Source organism: Enhydra lutris, unplaced genomic scaffold, assembly GCF_002288905.1.
Source record: "Enhydra lutris kenyoni isolate GAN:26980312 unplaced genomic scaffold, ASM228890v2 scaffoldscaffold7, whole genome shotgun sequence".
In the NCBI taxonomy this organism is placed as follows: Eukaryota; Metazoa; Chordata; class Mammalia; order Carnivora; family Mustelidae; genus Enhydra; species Enhydra lutris.
The window spans coordinates 1411517-1428243 of NW_019154091.1; positions in this window are offsets into that span (position 1 = coordinate 1411517).

The following is a 16727-nucleotide window of genomic DNA, read 5'->3' on the forward strand; positions in this document are numbered from 1 at the left end:
CCTAAGTCCCAAGCTTGCTGCCAGGCAGTATTTGTGGGAGTGCACCTAAGTGGGAATGATCCCACAGAGGGAATGTTGCAGAAACTCAGGGCCTTGACTTGTGAGAGAGTGGTGGCCTCACTTGGCATGGCTGGCAAGCTTTACTGCAAAAACATGTCTCTTTGCAGTTGCCAACAGTTGGGGTTTCAACTCATCCTTTCCCCTCTTACATGTCATGTCCTGACAAATGACTGAGCCTGTAGGTCTCATCTTCCCTTTCAAGGCCCAGCTCAAATGCCACCTCTTACAGGAAGCCTTCCTGTCCTGCCCCTCAATACCACCTTGGAAACTCTCCTGGCATTTTGCACGTAATACTACAAAAGCCCAGTCAAATCTGTCACAGCCCATGTGTCTGTATGTCTATATCCCATGCCCAGTTGTGAATTCTTTGAGGACGGGGGCAAGCCTTCATCTTCTCTATACATCTGAGAGCCTAGGGCAGAGACCTGCATTTGGAAAATAATAAAAACAAATAGTAACAGTCAACATTTGTTGAAAACTTACTATATGCTAGTCACTATGCTAGACTTCTCCATGGATTACCCCTTTTAATCCTCACAGCTCTTGGTGAAACAGGATTATTTCCCCCACTTTATAGATAAGGAAATGAAGTCAGAGAGGTTTGGCAACTTTTCTAAGGTCACACAGCTAGTAGGTGGGCATCCAGTTTTCTAACTGTGTGACTGTAGAGGCAGTGCTGTTAACCACTACCCTCTATTGCCTAAAATAATGACTATTTAATGCAAAAACAAGTGGGAGGTGGTGCTCCAGTTTCATTGACATGATGGACAAGTGTCAGGCTCAGAACCAGAAAGGATAAAGTCTGGGCTTATCAACAAGATAGGAGATGAGAGTGTGTCTCATGACACCGACTTAACAGAGAGACTCATGTGTTACAGACACTAGTTTTGGTTGAATGATTCTTCTCCCCCTGCAGTCTTTCTCTCTGTGAATTTTGGAAACAGTGTTACATTATGTGGGTCAGTAATCCAACAAACTTCCAATACAGACAGGCTCTTCAGAGTCTAACCCAGAGGTCTCAGTGGAAGATGCCAGATGAAGAAGTTCTTACAGTCCCTTGGTTCAGGGCATTTCAATCCTGGTTTAGGAACTTGGAGGAGTTTAGAAGAAATTCCCCAATGTCAGACCCTTGTCCAGAACAATCAAATCAGAACTTCCGGGTGTGGGGCTCAGACCAAATAGTTTTCAAATCTTCCTGGGTGAAGCTGCTTGCTTGGGACTATTGCTTGAGGAAAATTGAAAAATTATTGATGAAGCCAATGAGATCTTGAGATTTATGTCATAGAAGGGGTGTTCCCTTCATTTTCCCTTATACCAGGGAAAGAGTTCGGAAACTTCTTTCTGATTCTTTTCTCTCTGAAGGACATAAATAAATATCTGGGTCTTGGAATGGGCTAGGTCCCTGGGGAAATAATAAAATGAACCCATACTCGCATTTCCTAAAATCCCTATGCTTCATTAATTAGTTTCATTAAAAAATACATGTAACTTATCCAGCTTTGTTTAGAAATTGTCTGAATAGTTTTATTAATTAATTTTATTTCTGTTAAGCTCATTTGATTGCTACAAACAGAGGTTCTTCAAATTATTTCAAACCCCTACCACCACCTGTCCGTACAACTAACAAGCAAAGTGCTCAGAATGGTGCCAACACATAGTGGGTGTTCCATTACTCTTAACCATCATTATTATATTATTAAAATATGCCAGTGTCATAGACAGTAGCTACACAGATCTCCACCCTTCTCCCAGTGCAGTTCCGAATTGGGTCTGGATTTCCTCTGTCCTGAGTCACCCCAGTTCTGTTGAGCTGTGTGCTCCTCCTTAGTGGGGAGTGTCACGTTCTCAACTGCCATCCATATTCCCTTTTTGGCAGATCGTTGTAATCTCAGTCTCTAACCATTCAGAATCGCTTTGAGACAAGGGTTTTTTTTTAATCAGCAACCTTTGCTCTCTTCCAGTATCCCCTGCCGTGCTGCTGTCACTTGCTCTAGATGCGGGAGTGGCTTTCCTTCATGCAGCACTTCCCTTCTGCATTCTCACAGCTTCCTGCTTGGTCTTCCTGGATTAGCACAGGTGTCCTTTGTTCCTGTCATCTGTTCTCATTGTGGTTCCTCGAGAGGGGCTGGTTGCCTCTTGAGTGAGAAGATTCACGCCTGGATTGGAATCTGCAGAGTTTTCCCATATTGGGAAATGCAGAAGATGAGCTGAGACCCTTCCTGGGTGACAGTGTCCTCTGTGGCCCCAGGATTCTGGGTTGTTAGTGTTTAACAGCTCCTTTCTCTACATCATGCTTGCTAGAGATTTCAGTCCTTGGTCACTTTGAGTAATAAAGTGTTTCATGTCTGCATGCCGAGAAGGGGGTCATCGCCTTCACCATCATTGTTACTGTCACCACCATCCTCCTCCTCCGCATCATAAACCCAAGCACAACTTTTATATGTGCCCGGTATTTTGAAAAATATTTAACTCAATTTACTTAATCTTCCCCACAAGTCTATGACATCCATATTATCATTATCTTATCACCACCCCCACTTTACCGATGAGGAGACTGAGACAGAGAGAAGTTGAGTAACTTGTCTAAGGTCATAAGGCTAGTAAGTGGAGGAACAGGGATTTGAACCCAGGTAGTATGGAGTCAGCGGCTCATGCTGAGGCATTCACGTGACATGCTTTTGTCCTTGAATCTTGAGCAAGATCCTTTCGGACCTTGTGAGGTGGCCAACGGGGCAAAAGTTAATGCTTCTGAAGTAGGACAAACCTAGCAGTTTATATGGGGATCAATTGTATTTTTTGCTTTGCTGGAAAAAAGGGCAGAAATAGGGGATTTAAGGTTGATTTTCTGGTTAGAATTCAGGTTTCATTCTCTCAGCAGTTTTTGCTAGATGGAAGAAGAAAATGATCTCAGGGTGGCAGCTGGGTTTTGATCTTTCTTGAGTATCAGTCTAGAAAATTGAAACTGTTGCTTCACATACTTTCACAAATCGAACAGCTCCTAGAATTTTTCCCCTTTCTGAATTTTCACTTTGGGAAGTAAAGATTTAGAAAAAGGAAGAATAATCATATGTCCCTGAAAACTTCCAGTAGGAGAAATCAGTGAGAACTCTTTGGAAATGCTTCCTATCCCAACTGAGTCCTCTCTGTCTAGTGTGGTCCTTGATAAATTTAGATATTGACCAACATGGAGCAAATAAGACTAACAAAACAGGCTTTCAAAATCTTGGTTCACAGTATTAAATCTCGGTTTTACCATTAAAGATAATGTCTCGGTAGGAGAGATGGATTTCTCTGCCTGAGCATGCGGTTTTCATGTAGAGTAAGCATTTTCAACAGAATCTAGTTTTATTAAACAAATAGTTTGGGGTTACATTCACCTGGATGTTTTTTGTGTGGGTGTGTCTATGTACTCATTGGGCAGAATTTTTGGCACCCACAGCATCTTGGCCAGCATACAAAATACTTCCTTCTCTCCTTTACATCTTATTGTAACATTGAAACAATTCAACAGCTATTTATATTCCAAATATATAAATGATTAAAAAGGAATTCACATTTGTCTTCATTTAAAAAAAAATCTCTCTCTTGTACTGATCTGCTGAGCAATAATGAATTCTTTTTTCCTTTGTCCTTCTCCTTTCCCTGCCTTAGGGAAGAATATCTTGTGTTTTTATGGATCAAAAGACTTCAGTTAAACTGGGAGTAGTCTATAATTTTTTAATCATGTTTTGAAATAACTTCTGTTTAAAAAATCTTCAAGTGAAAGTCTAAATATTTTATTTGGCTTGATTTATATAGAGATAGCTATCCCAAATACCCACCTTTACTTTGATTGTGTAGGCATGAGTCTTATCTAACAGGATGATTTTTTCCCTTGATTGTTATCACTTTATAAATTTCACTTACCTATTCATTTATTCAACAAAGATTTATGGAACGTCAGACACTATGCTGGGCTGGGGACATAGAAGTGGATAAGCCACGTTGCATCGTGCATTATTGCCTCCATCATACTTTTGCATGTATTACCTCACCTAAACCTTATTTCAAAATAGGTTTGGCAAAGAATACAAATTTTGATTTCGTAGATGTGAAAGTGGAGGCATGAAGGGGTTGAGTGATTTAGTCAGGGTCAATGACATAGTATGAACTAGTAACAGACGCTAGGTAATCTCACTCTATCTGCCTGTTAGGGTATATTGCCATTCTGATATCTGATGCCTAAGGTCATAGGTGGATTATCTGTGGTTCACCTAAGTCAGTCATTAAAATGCTGAACTGAATTGGGTACTATTTATTGTCACACTGAAAGAAAGCTCTGGTTGCAGAAGTCTTGAAGAGCAAGTATAAAGAATATGGTTGAGATTAACCACAGGCATACTTGGACCAGAACTGAGGGTTGGGTCAACAATTCCCAACAGAGCATATGCATGGTCGACTGGTCTTGTTGTACATGGCATAGTACATTTTGGCTAAACTGGATGGATCAAGGCTCCCTATTCCATATAAAAGATCTTAGCCACGTGCTAGGATCAGGCACCACACCAGCACTATGGAGCATGTGGTGAAGCACTCACTTGCCAGTCCTGCCTCTACCTTAGTGGCTTGTCTAGGTCTGGAACAATCTTCCCTAAAGAGACCATTCGCTAACTTCTTCATTTCCTTCAAGTCCTTGTTCAAACCCTCTCTCTCTATAAGACATGTTTTCATGTAGATTACTCTGTTGAAAACTGCAACACGCATCCCTCCCACCCTGCTACTCCCACTTCTTCTTATCCTGATCTTTTTCTTTTTCCTTGCATGTATCAGTTTCTAAGTCACCCTACAATTTGCTTATTTGCTGTACATATGGTTAGTTCTCTGTCTCTCTAATTAGAATATATGCTCCTTAAGGACAGGGATTCCCAAATATTTGGAAGAGTGCTCGGCGGATACTAATGATTGACAGAGTAACTTATGGAAGTGAAATTTTCTCAACTGTATAGACAAGCAGTTTAGATAATTCAACTAAAATACTGCCATCTTCAGAATATTTAAAAATTTTTTTAAAATTTCTTTTCAGTGTTCCAGAATTCATTGTTTATGCAATACACCCAGTGCTCCATGCAGTACATGCCCTCCCTAATACCTACCACCAAGCTCACCCAAACCTCCACCCCCAAGCTCACCCAACCCCCCGCCCCCATCCCCTCCAAAATCCTCAGTTTGTTTCTCAGAGTCCACAGTCTCTCACGGTTCATCTCCCTTTCCGATTTCCCCCAACTCACTTCTCCTCTCCATCTCTCCATGTCCTCTGTGTTATTCCTTATGCTCCACAAATAAGCGAAACCATATGATAATTGACTCTCTCTGCTTGACTTATTTCACTTAGCATAATCTCTTCCAGTCCTGTTCATGTTGATACAAAAGTTGGGTATTCATCCTTTCTGATGGAGGCATAATACTCCACTGTATATATTGACCATACCTTCTTTATCCATTCATCTGTTGAAGGGCATCTTGGCTCTTTCCAGTTTGGTGACTGTGGCCGTTGCTGCTATGAACATTGGGGTACAGATGGCCCTTCTTTTCACTATAAAACATATTCTCCTTTTTTTCTTTAAATTCTCTAAGCCACTTATGGAATCAGTTTTCCCTGCTCTTTGTGCCACTTTGCTCTGCCATAGCACCTTCCTCTAAGTGAATCATCTGAAATCCCCTTGGTTTGTGTTCCACATTTTATTCTGTTGGATTATTATTATTATTAGATTACTATTTTGATATCTACAAAATCAAATTCTTGCAAGTATGTTAAATATTTTTCTATTTTTTTTATGAGCAAAGTGATTTTCATCCATAAATTCTAACTCTTTCTATATATCACACGTATGGTTCAGAAAAGAGAGCTGGTTTGACATACAAGGGTCTGGCTCCATCCCCGCCCCAAACCACTGACCCTGTCCTTGAGCAAACATACTGCCTCTGTGATAAAGTAATGGAATGGGAAGATGTGATACTCCCTCTCCTCCTCTACATTTACAGGACTGGGAATATTTCTTTTCACACTTCTCAGCCCAAGGGGATTTTTTCCACTTCCAAACTACTACTACTACTACTACTTCTTCTTCTTCTTCTTTTTAAGATTTTATTTATTTATTTGCCAGAGAGAGAGATCACGAGGAGGCAGAGAGGCAGGCAGAGAGAGAGGAAGGGAAGCAGGCTCCCTGCTGAGCAGAGAGCCCAATGCGGGGTTCAATTCCAGGACCCTGAGATTATGACCTGAGCCGAAGGTAGAGCCTTTAACCCACTGAGCCACCCCAGGCACCGCGCCCCCAAACTTCTTTAAGCCTTGAACATTTTGGTGGTTGACTTGAAAGCTGGGTGCATCCTGGAGGAATATGGCTAAATCGTTTTCTCCTGCAAGTAATCCAAATTGCTCCAGTCCCTCAAAATTACTTTCTCAAAGGAAACAGAAGCATTCTAGGATTTTGAAGAAAGGATAGTGGAATATATTTAAGATAAGATTTATTGCCATGGCTGAATTTTGCCCACATGATTTCATTAGCCTACCAAGGCAGATATCAGGTTGAACCATATGCAATAGTCACTATTTTAGGTTAAAAAAAAAAAGACTAATACCAGCAACTTCACATAGCATGCCCTAACTTATATACGTGTTTAGTGTTCTACATTAAATTTTTAATCTTCCTAGAGAAGCACCCTTAGTACGTTGTCATTCCTTAAGGACTGAATTTTCCAAGAAGGACATCATTATATTGGGGCTCAAGGGGCTATCAGTTTTGGTAGAAATGTTTTGTCTTCAGGTAGCAGGTACATTGGGGCCCAGGCATTCCCTCCCCGTAATGCTTTCCATCCTACAGAAAGGGCTGAACAAACAGATGGATGAATGCCCATGCCTTTACCTGGCCCCAAACACCCCTCCTGGTTCCTCTGCCCTGGGCTTTGAGAGGGTAAATAGAATGCACCGGTTGTTATTAGGAACTGACAGGGCAAAAGGGCTTCCTGCACACTCATCAGATACTGGCCTTTTCAGGAGTCAGCTTTCCCAAGAGGGGGATGTGTCCAAACACATATATCCCCGTCCTCCTGGCCCTTTCCTCTTCCTTTGTTAGTTTAAATCTTTCCATGAGGCAGACTTTTTTTTTTTTTTTTTTTTAATTTTGTTTTTCCTTTTTGTAGAGACCAGTCAGCAGGTCCTGCTTTCGGCAAAACTGTAAAGTAGGCAAAGTTCCCCTTGAGCTTCCTCCTCTACTTCTCATTCAGTGTTCTTCCTCTCCCACAGTCAGGCAGTCTGTCCACTGACATTCCCTGACACTACCGGCACCAGCCCTCAACCAGGTGCCTTTCTGGTTGGGATGTTAGCCCGTGAGAATATCCTGATTCTTCATGAGGATTTCTGGTTAATTACTTAATTAATTGATATGAATCATTTGGTATTTATATCATCATATTTGGTATTTACGTGATCATCGTGAACACTAATCTGCTCAACTGGCCTGAATCATTTTTGTTTCTTCTCTTTTCCTCACTGCTGAGATCAGTAATTCCTACCGATTCCACCTGCAATGGGTCAGATCTGATGGTGGATCTGACCACTTTTCACCTCCACCACGATGGTCCTGCTTCAAGCCGACCTCATCTCTTGCTTCCATAATGATGGTGGTAGAGCTGCAACCTACCTGACACACTTCCTTCCACCTTTGGCTTCCCCAGCCCATTCTCCCAATAGCGGTCAGAGTCATCTTTTAAACGTGCATGTAAGATCAGGCCTTTCCAGCTTACAATTCCTGAATGACCAGCACTAACCAGCATCAACCTGCTGCTGTGGCTTTGGGTTCTACTGGGTCTGGGCTCCAGTCTTCTCTCTGGCCTCATCCTGGAGCACTCTGTGATGCTCTCTGCGGCAACACCCACCCTGCCTTTACTCTGTGCCTCTGACACCCCAAGTGAATTCCCATCCTTGGCATTTTGGGGAGCTACTCCCTTTGCTTGGAATACTCTTCCCCCTGCTTTTAGCATGGTTCATTTTTTCCCCCTTGTCTTCAGTTTTCATTTAAATATTGCCTCACAGGGAAGCCACCCCCGACTACCCAAGCTAATGTGGTCATCCAACCACTCTGTCACATTACTCTGTTTTGTTCCCCGCATAGTACTTGTTCCATGTGATAGCAACTGTGGTTCCCTCACTGGAATGTAAGGTCCATGACAGCAACTGTTCATAGGCATTTCTGCAGTGGCTAGAACATTGCCCAATGCATCATAGACAATCAAATTGTTGTGAATGAATATGTAAGTATTACATGCCCGGCACTTAACACTTACTATATTATTTAATCCTCTCAAAATTCCCAAGAGGAAGGTACTGTTATTGTCTGTATTTTACAAATCAGAAAATGGAGGCAAGTAGAGATCTTTAAGTAAGGGTGGCTACATAACCTGTGGGGTCCTGTGTGAAATGCAAATGCAGGGTCACTTGTTAAAAGAACACTTAAGAATTAAGGCATTAAGGAGGGCATGTGATGTGATGAGTATTGAGTGTTATACACAACTGATGAATTGTTGAACACTATATCTGAAACTAATGATGTATTATGGGTTGGTTAATTGAATTTAAATTAAAAAAAATTAAAAATTTTAAGACAGAGGCAGTTGTATAGATGAAAGGGGTTCTGGAGAGCTAGGAAAATTAAATAGAGCAGTGGAACATTGCAGAAAGTAAGCCACGGTGTAAAGGTGAAATGTGAGAAGGACTTCCCAGAGATGGGGGTTTGCTAAGTGGTTATCCAAGAGGAGCACTCCACACAGAGGGAACAGAGATATAAAGGCCCTCATGTGGGGGTGGAAATGGGAGCTGGGAGGTAAAGGTCCTAAGTGAGGATGATATTGGAGAAGTTGAGTAGAGGAAAGACATAATCTGGCTTCTGTAGGAAGCCATCATCCCAGCTGCTGTGTGGAGAATAGACCTGGGAAGAGCAAAGGTCACCTCCCAGCAGGAGGTAGGACAGGCCAGTTGAGACAAAATTGTGACCTGAGCAACAGTTGGAGTTGAGGAGATAATGGGAAGGAGTTAGCTTCTTGGTATATTTCTCACTGAGAGCCAAAAAAATTGCTAGTAGTTTGGATGTGGGTGAGTCAGAAAGAGAGGAGTCAAGGAGGACTCCCGCATTTTTGGCCTGAGTAATTCTAAGAATGAAGTTGCCAACCATTGAGATGGGAGGGTGGGAGCAAAGCAGGGTTTTGTATGTGTTGGGGGGGATATTTAGGAATTCAATCTTGGATATGGTAAGTTTGAATAGTTTATTAGATATCCAAGTGGAGTTGTCAAGGGATAGTTGAATAAATGAGTCCAGTGTTCCAGGCCAGGGCAGGATATCCATACTTGAGGATCATTATCACTGTGGGTCATATTTAAAGCCTTGGGACAGGGAGTATCTCCAAAGGAGAGAGTATAGAGAGCAGACTGAGCCTGAGCTCTGACAGTAACAGGTGAAGGAGAACTGGGTCAAGGAGGAGGAATGTTCACTTGTGTTGAGTGGTGGTGGCAGGTGATATATGGTGAGGATGAATGCTTTTCTTTTGGACTCAGCAACATGGTGGCTTTTGGTGAACTTGACGAGCAATTTCAGTGGAGAGGTAGGGAAGAATGCCTGAATGGAGTAAGAAATGGGAGGAGAGAAAATGGAGACAGAGTAGATCTCTCACTGTGTTCTGTAGTAAATGAAAAGCAAAGAAATAAGGCATTAACTGGCAAGGGTGGTGGGTGCAAATGAGTCAAGAAAGATGTTTGGAAGATGACAGAAATAACAGCATTTTTATATGCTGGAGGAAACATTCCAAAAGATAAGGAAAAACTGATGATAATCACAATGTCAATACTGAAAAACTTTCCTTATCTATGTCATACTATAATTCACCACCTGGTGTTGATGGGATGTTTAGTTACTGAAGTGGTGGTTATTTTTCGTCTGTAGGCTTTTGTTTGGAAGCTATCTTTTCCCCCTCCCCTCCCCTCTCCTATCTCTTCTCTTCTTTTCTTGTTTGGAAGCTTTCAAATGTCAACCAGCCTTTCCTCATGTTTGTACTCCAGATGGAAGGGAGATAAATTTTAACCAGGTTCCATGATGAAGGTCAAAAACTAATATGTGGTCACACATACACGTGCCGTGTTGTCTATCCTAAGTAATTTAAAGTGTATTGCGGGCAGTCTGGTAGCTGGAAATCGGTGACTTATGCCCCAATACCACCTATGTTCTCCCTCTAACATTCCCATCTGCCATGTTCCCTCCTGGAGTCCCAGGCCCCATTGGTTCCTGAGAGAAAGTCTTCACTGGCTTGAGTGGCCTATAAGGTACCCCCTGGACTTCTTGCCCTGTGGGGCTCTGCGGGAGTGAATGCCTTCCTTAGAGATGCAGAGAGATGTGGTGCTGTCACAAACTTTCAGACAACACTCAAAGAAGCCTTTGGAATTGATCATTCTCAATGTCTTATCCCAAGATGTAAAAAATCCTGAAACTATCACACCTTCTCCGGTTCATGGATTGTATAACCTTTGACAAGCCACATAACCGTCAAGGTTCTTGGGCTTTTCAACTAGATACCTTTGTGTTTTGACTTTTTTTTTTTTTTTAATCAATCTAGCTTCACTAAGTCTTCCTGGAGATCTGAAGCAGAAAATTTCTGTTTTCATTTTACTTTTGTTTTTCTTTCTCTTTGGTTGAGGACTACTAACCTAAGAAAAATACAATTCAAGGGTACATAAGTTAAAAAGCAATTCATTTTCTCTCCTTTTTTTTTTTTCATGGCAGTAAGATGTATGTAACAGAAAATTTACCATGTTAGCCATTTTTAAGTGTATAGTTCATAGCATGATGTACGTTCATACTGGTGCAGTACGACACAGATATGTGATGCAGAATATGCATCATTACTCATCCTCTCGAACCGAATACCCGTCTTTCCCAAACTGAAACTCCCATACCCAGACGGTTGCTGCTCTTACCCCCACCCTCAGCCCCGGGCGGCCACCACTCTACTTAGTGTCTCTATGACTCTGACTACTTGGGGGTGTTTCATATAAGTGAATTACACAATATCTGTCCTTTTGTGTCTTGCTCTCTTCACTTAGCAGAATGTATTCAAGGTTCACCGATGTTGAAGCATTTGTCAGAATTTCCTTCCTTTTTAAGGCTGAATAAGATTCCACTGTTTCAATCTGTCATACTTTGTTTACCCACTCATCTCCAAAGAACACTGGGGCTATTTCCACCTTTAGGCAATTGTGAATAATGTTGCCAGGAACGTGCGTGCACAAATAGCTATTTGAGTCTCTGTTTTCAATTCTTGTGGATATATACCCTCAAGTGGAATGTTGTATCATCTGCTAATTCTATTTATTTGTTTATTTATTTTTATTTATTTATTTTTGAGAGAGAGAGAGAGAGCAAGTAAGCACCAGGAGAGTAGGGGGACAGAGAGAGAGAGAGAGGGAGACAGAGAATCTTTTTTTTTTTTAAATTTTTTAAGATTTTATTTATTTATTTGACAGAGAGAGAAAGATGACAAGGAGGCAGAGCAGCAGGCAGAGAGACGGGGGAAGCAGGTTCCCTGCTGAGCAGAAAGCCCCACACGGGGCTCTATTCCAGGACCCTGAGACCACGACCCGAGCCAAAGACAGAGGCTCAACCCACTGAGCCACCCAGGCGCCCCAAGACAGAGAATCTTAAACAGACTCCACATTCAGCACAGAACCCAAGGTGGGGCTGGATCTTATGATCTCAATATCATGTCCTGAGCCATAACCAAGAGTCAGATGCTCAACTGACTGGGCCATTCAGGATCCCTTATTTGTATGTTTTGAGGATGAACCAGATTGTGCCGGTGGGTCATGAATTTGGGAGAAGCTTAGCTGTATGGTTTGTGAGGTTATAGTTCTTTGTGTAATTTCTGAGGACCTGCTATCCTGTTTTCCACAGAGGTTCTATCAGTGTCCATTTCTATCAGCAGTGCACAGTGGTTTCAATTTCTCCACAGCTCACCAACATCTTGTTATTTTTATTTTTTTTTATAGTAAACATCCTAATGGATGTGAAGTGGTATCACAGTGTGATTTTCATTCACATTTACCTGATGATTAATGATGTAGGGCATCTTTTTAGGTACTCATTGGACATTTGTAGATCTTCTTTAAAGAAATGTCCATTCAACTCCTTTGCCCATTTTAAAATTGCGTTTTTTTGTTGTTGTTGTTGTTGTTGTTGAATTGTAAGAGCTCTTTACATATTCTGGGTATTAATCTCTTCTCAGATATATGATCTGCAAATATTTTCTCCCATTCCATGACTTACCTTTTCACTCTGTTGATAGTGTCCCTTGATGCACAAACATTTTCAAATTTTGAGGAAGTCCAATGCATCTATTTTTTTCTTTTGTTGCCTGCGCTTTTTGTGTTACATCCAACAAATCATTGACAAATCAATGTTATAAAACTTTTCCCTAATTATTTCTTTTAAAGAGAGGGAGTAGGGAGGGGCAGAAGGTGAGGAAGAAAGAGAATCTTAAGCAGAGTCTACACCCAGGGCTAGCCTGACAGAGGGCTTAAATCTCACAACCCTGAGATCATGACTTGAGCCAAAATCAAGAGTTGGGCATTTACTTAATTGGCTGAGCCACCCTAATAATTTTTTAAAAAAGAATTTTAGTACTTACATTTTCATAATTTGGTATATTTGTGTCCTTGATGTAGAGAAAGTTGTACTAAACCTGTATCTTAAAGAACAGGGACCATTATATATTATTCAATAAATATGTTGATTAAAACTTTTCAGTTGAGTATGGCTAACAGTCAAGGTGGCAAAAACCTGAAGGACCAAGAGGGTAAAAAACATGAGACAACTAAGACACAGGGCAAGCAATCTCTTCAATAGGCTCACGGAGAGTGTGTGTGGGGTCGGGGGCGGGGCAGAGGGTGAACTGCACCTACCTCAAGTTCCTTCTTGCTGGGGAGGAGTTAGCCGGAGACTGATTTTAGGTGGTAGCAGGGTGCGCTGCCTGACCTTAAACGTGTTTTCTATCATGAGAGAGGTGCCTTCTGGAATCATGAGGGCAATTTCCTTTCTAAAGGCAAGTCTGGAAGCCACTGAGGAGGGTCTCCCATAGAGGGGAAGGAGGATGTAATGTGACAGTTTTTAAAAATGGTCACATTGAAGAGGAAAAGCGGGACGGTGATGATGGCGGTGAGGAGGTAAATGATAGAATGAATTCTGCCTGATTCTGTGAGCCTGGGGTTGGCTGAATGTTGTGAAAGGTGGCATGTGAATTGGAAGAGCCAGTCCCTGAGAGAGGCAACCTTGGGAGCACACTAGATTCACTTTGGCACTAGATGGACTTCCTTAGGGAGCCAGAACAGGACACCTGGAGCAACAACTGGGACCGGCCAGCACCTGGCCTCTGGCACCTGCAGCATCTGTCTTTAACAGTGACCTCGTGTGGCGACAAGCTGCAATGACAGCACCCAAGACCAATTTTTCTCCTAGCCTGAGTGTGGGAGTCTTACTAATCTGCCTTTTGGCCTTCCCTTTTGGACTGTACATTCCCCTGAGGTTTGTGGACCACCAGGAGATGGGATGGGGTGGAATCCTATAGAAAGAGATAATAGATTCCACATAAAATAAGGTTCACGGGGCCTTGAGAGGTGTTTTGAGAAAATAAACAGTTGCTTCTGGTTTGTGGAGAAGTTCAAGCTGGTGATATTTTAGTTAAGCGAAAGGGCGTTTTGGACTTTGTACTTGGTTCCCTCCTGCCACCTTACAAGAGAGGATTTGCACTCACAATAAATGGAAAATGGAGCTTTGGGTCTTTGCTACTTTTGGTTTGTGTGTATCTCTGGTTGCTAATATATGAAGCTTCCAGGGTTCAAAAAGTCCATTTCCTTCATGGTGAGCTAATGGATCTGATTTGGGTAGTAAAAGAAATTATTTTTTTCCCCACAATCTCATGTCAATTAAGGTAAGAGGAGAGGTGTGTATGGAGGAGAGAGGGCTGTGTATGAAAAGAGAGAGTGGGGAGAAGCTACGGAAAGCATCGGGCAGCTGATACTTTCTTTGAGGTGAGGGCAAAGGGTACAATGTAGGTCTAACACATCAACAATAGTAACAATAGTAACTATCATAAGTATCAATAGTAACAGTCATAAGTATCTGTATAGTCTTCTTAAGCATTATGCATTATTATGCATATATTATGCATTATTCTCAACATTTACATAAATCACTCCACAAACCTTCAACAATCTTATGAGGTAGGTACTATTTTTGTTCTTTATTTATCAGTGAGGAAAACAAAAATGTAATGTGCTCAAGGAAATTGGCAACTCTTGAGGTTCAAATCCAGGCAGTTTGGCTGCAGATTCTGAACACTTAACCTCTCCTTTTATTGCCTCTTTGCCATCAACAGAATTGGGGACAGGAGAATGGAGTTTATTGGCAGCCAACAATAACGGTATACCTTAGACAAATTTAGTAACAAGCAAAAGAAAACCCAAGTCAAAATGATTTACACCAAAAGGGGATTTATTGGCTCACACAGATGGAAAGTCCAGAGATAGGTCTGGCTTCAGGCATGGCTTAATCCAGGATTTAAGTGATGTCCCCAGTATCCATGTCTTAGCTCTGGGTTTTGTGGGTTGGCATCATTCTCAGACTGCTTACTGATGCCAGAATTTCAGACACACTTCCTCTCTAAACCCAATCAATGGGGTATCTTTTCCCCAGAATTCCCAGCAGAAGTAACTTATGCATCATTGTCTCTGATTAAAGTAAATTCCCATCTGTGACAGAGACAGACTCACTGTTTACTAAATCCAGCATCTCTTTCTTCTGTGTAAACATCTAGGCTACATTTCTCAACCTCTATTATAGTTAGATGTGGCCATGTGACAGAATTCCGGCCAAGAAATTTGAATAACAGTGAGATGATCTTGAGGCATTCTTTCCTTTCTGGCTGACAGGAATGGAGATTACCCCTAGAATGACTTTGGATACATGTGTTTGAGATGGGTGGATTAACCAAATAGAAGGAGCCTGAGTCCCTGAATCATTGCATAGAGGAAAATCAATACCACCAATTAAGACTCTATTCACGTGAACAAGAAATAAACCCCTATTATACTAAAGCCATGGAGATTTTAGTGTTTTGTTTTTTCATTTGTTGTTGTTGTTGTTTTTGTTTTGTTTTATAAAATAGTTTGCCAGTATGGCTAGAGGGATGGACTATATGTAAACTAATTAGGATCCATGCCTGGGATGAGGAAAGGGGTTCTTAGATAGATCACGTAGGTGAGAATGGGGAAGAGGTGTCTTTTTGGAGGAAATTCAGTTATTAGTACTAGACGGTGATGGAGATGTTGGGCCAATAACAAACGATCAGGGCAAACTAGAACCAGGAGACCAACACCAGATCTTTTAACCAAGGATACCACAAGGTGCCTTCTGGGACAGCTGGTCTACCACTTGTTTGAGGCCCTTCTTCAGTTCCTCAGTCATCGGGTCTTACTCAGGATCCCTATGTAAGACTTTTCAGCACAGAACAACTGCTAAGCTCTGTAGGCAGAAACAGAAATCAAAGATGAGCCTGGACCTTCACAGAGCTGGCATTCTCTTGGGGGAAAGTCCAGGCATTCACATTTAAGCTAAGAATTTTGATGGAAGCTTTAGCTGGAGATTGTGTTCTTATAATCTGATTCAGCCAAAGCCTTTGTCAAATCTCAAAGCTAAACTCAAGTTTTATTTAGTTTTTGTTGCCAAAATGACTATGTTCATTGATCTCTCTGAATGTTGAGGTCTACATTTCTTATTGCAAGATTGGGAATCAGATGCATGCTTTTCCTTTGATATAACTAGAGGCAAATGCACCATTTTAGTCTGCCCCCCTTTGTTCTCTATTCTTTATCTTATCTCAATGTAAATTCAATGTATCTTCCACCATCACCAGCTTCCTCTCTCCTTCTACTGCTTGAATAGGACAGAGGATGGGACACTTGGAGCCAACTGGCAGGAACCCAGTACCATTGTATCTGATTTACAAGTGATATTAATGCCCTATTCATTCCCAACAATGGCTCAAGCAATTCTCCAGGACAATAATAGAGCTGACACATCAATATGAAGTGGTTGTGACTTCATGAAGACCTTGATAGGTCAGGATCAACAATAAATCAGCTGCTTCCTAACTATTCATGTATTCAATTCATTCATTTTTTTCAATATATATTTACTGATGACCTACTATGTGCCAGATGCTGTTCTAGGTTCATTCTTTTCCCTCTGGCCAGGGTCAGCAAATTTTCTTTTTGTTTTCAAGATTTTATTTTTAAGTAATCTCTGCACCCAATGTGGGACTTGAACTCACAACCCCAAGATCAACAGTCACATGCTCCACTTACTGAGCCAGCTAGGAGTGCCAGCAAACTTTCTTTCTTTCTTTCTTTCTTTCTTTCTTTTTTTTTTTTTTTTTTTTAAGATTTTGTTTATTTAGTTGACAGAGACTGAGCAGGGAGGGAGGAAGTGGTGGTGGGGGAGAGCACAAATAAGAGCAGCAGGCAGAAGGAGTGGGAAAAGCAGGCTCAGAAGGGAGCTCGGTGCCATTCTGGGCTTGATCCCAGGACCCTGGGA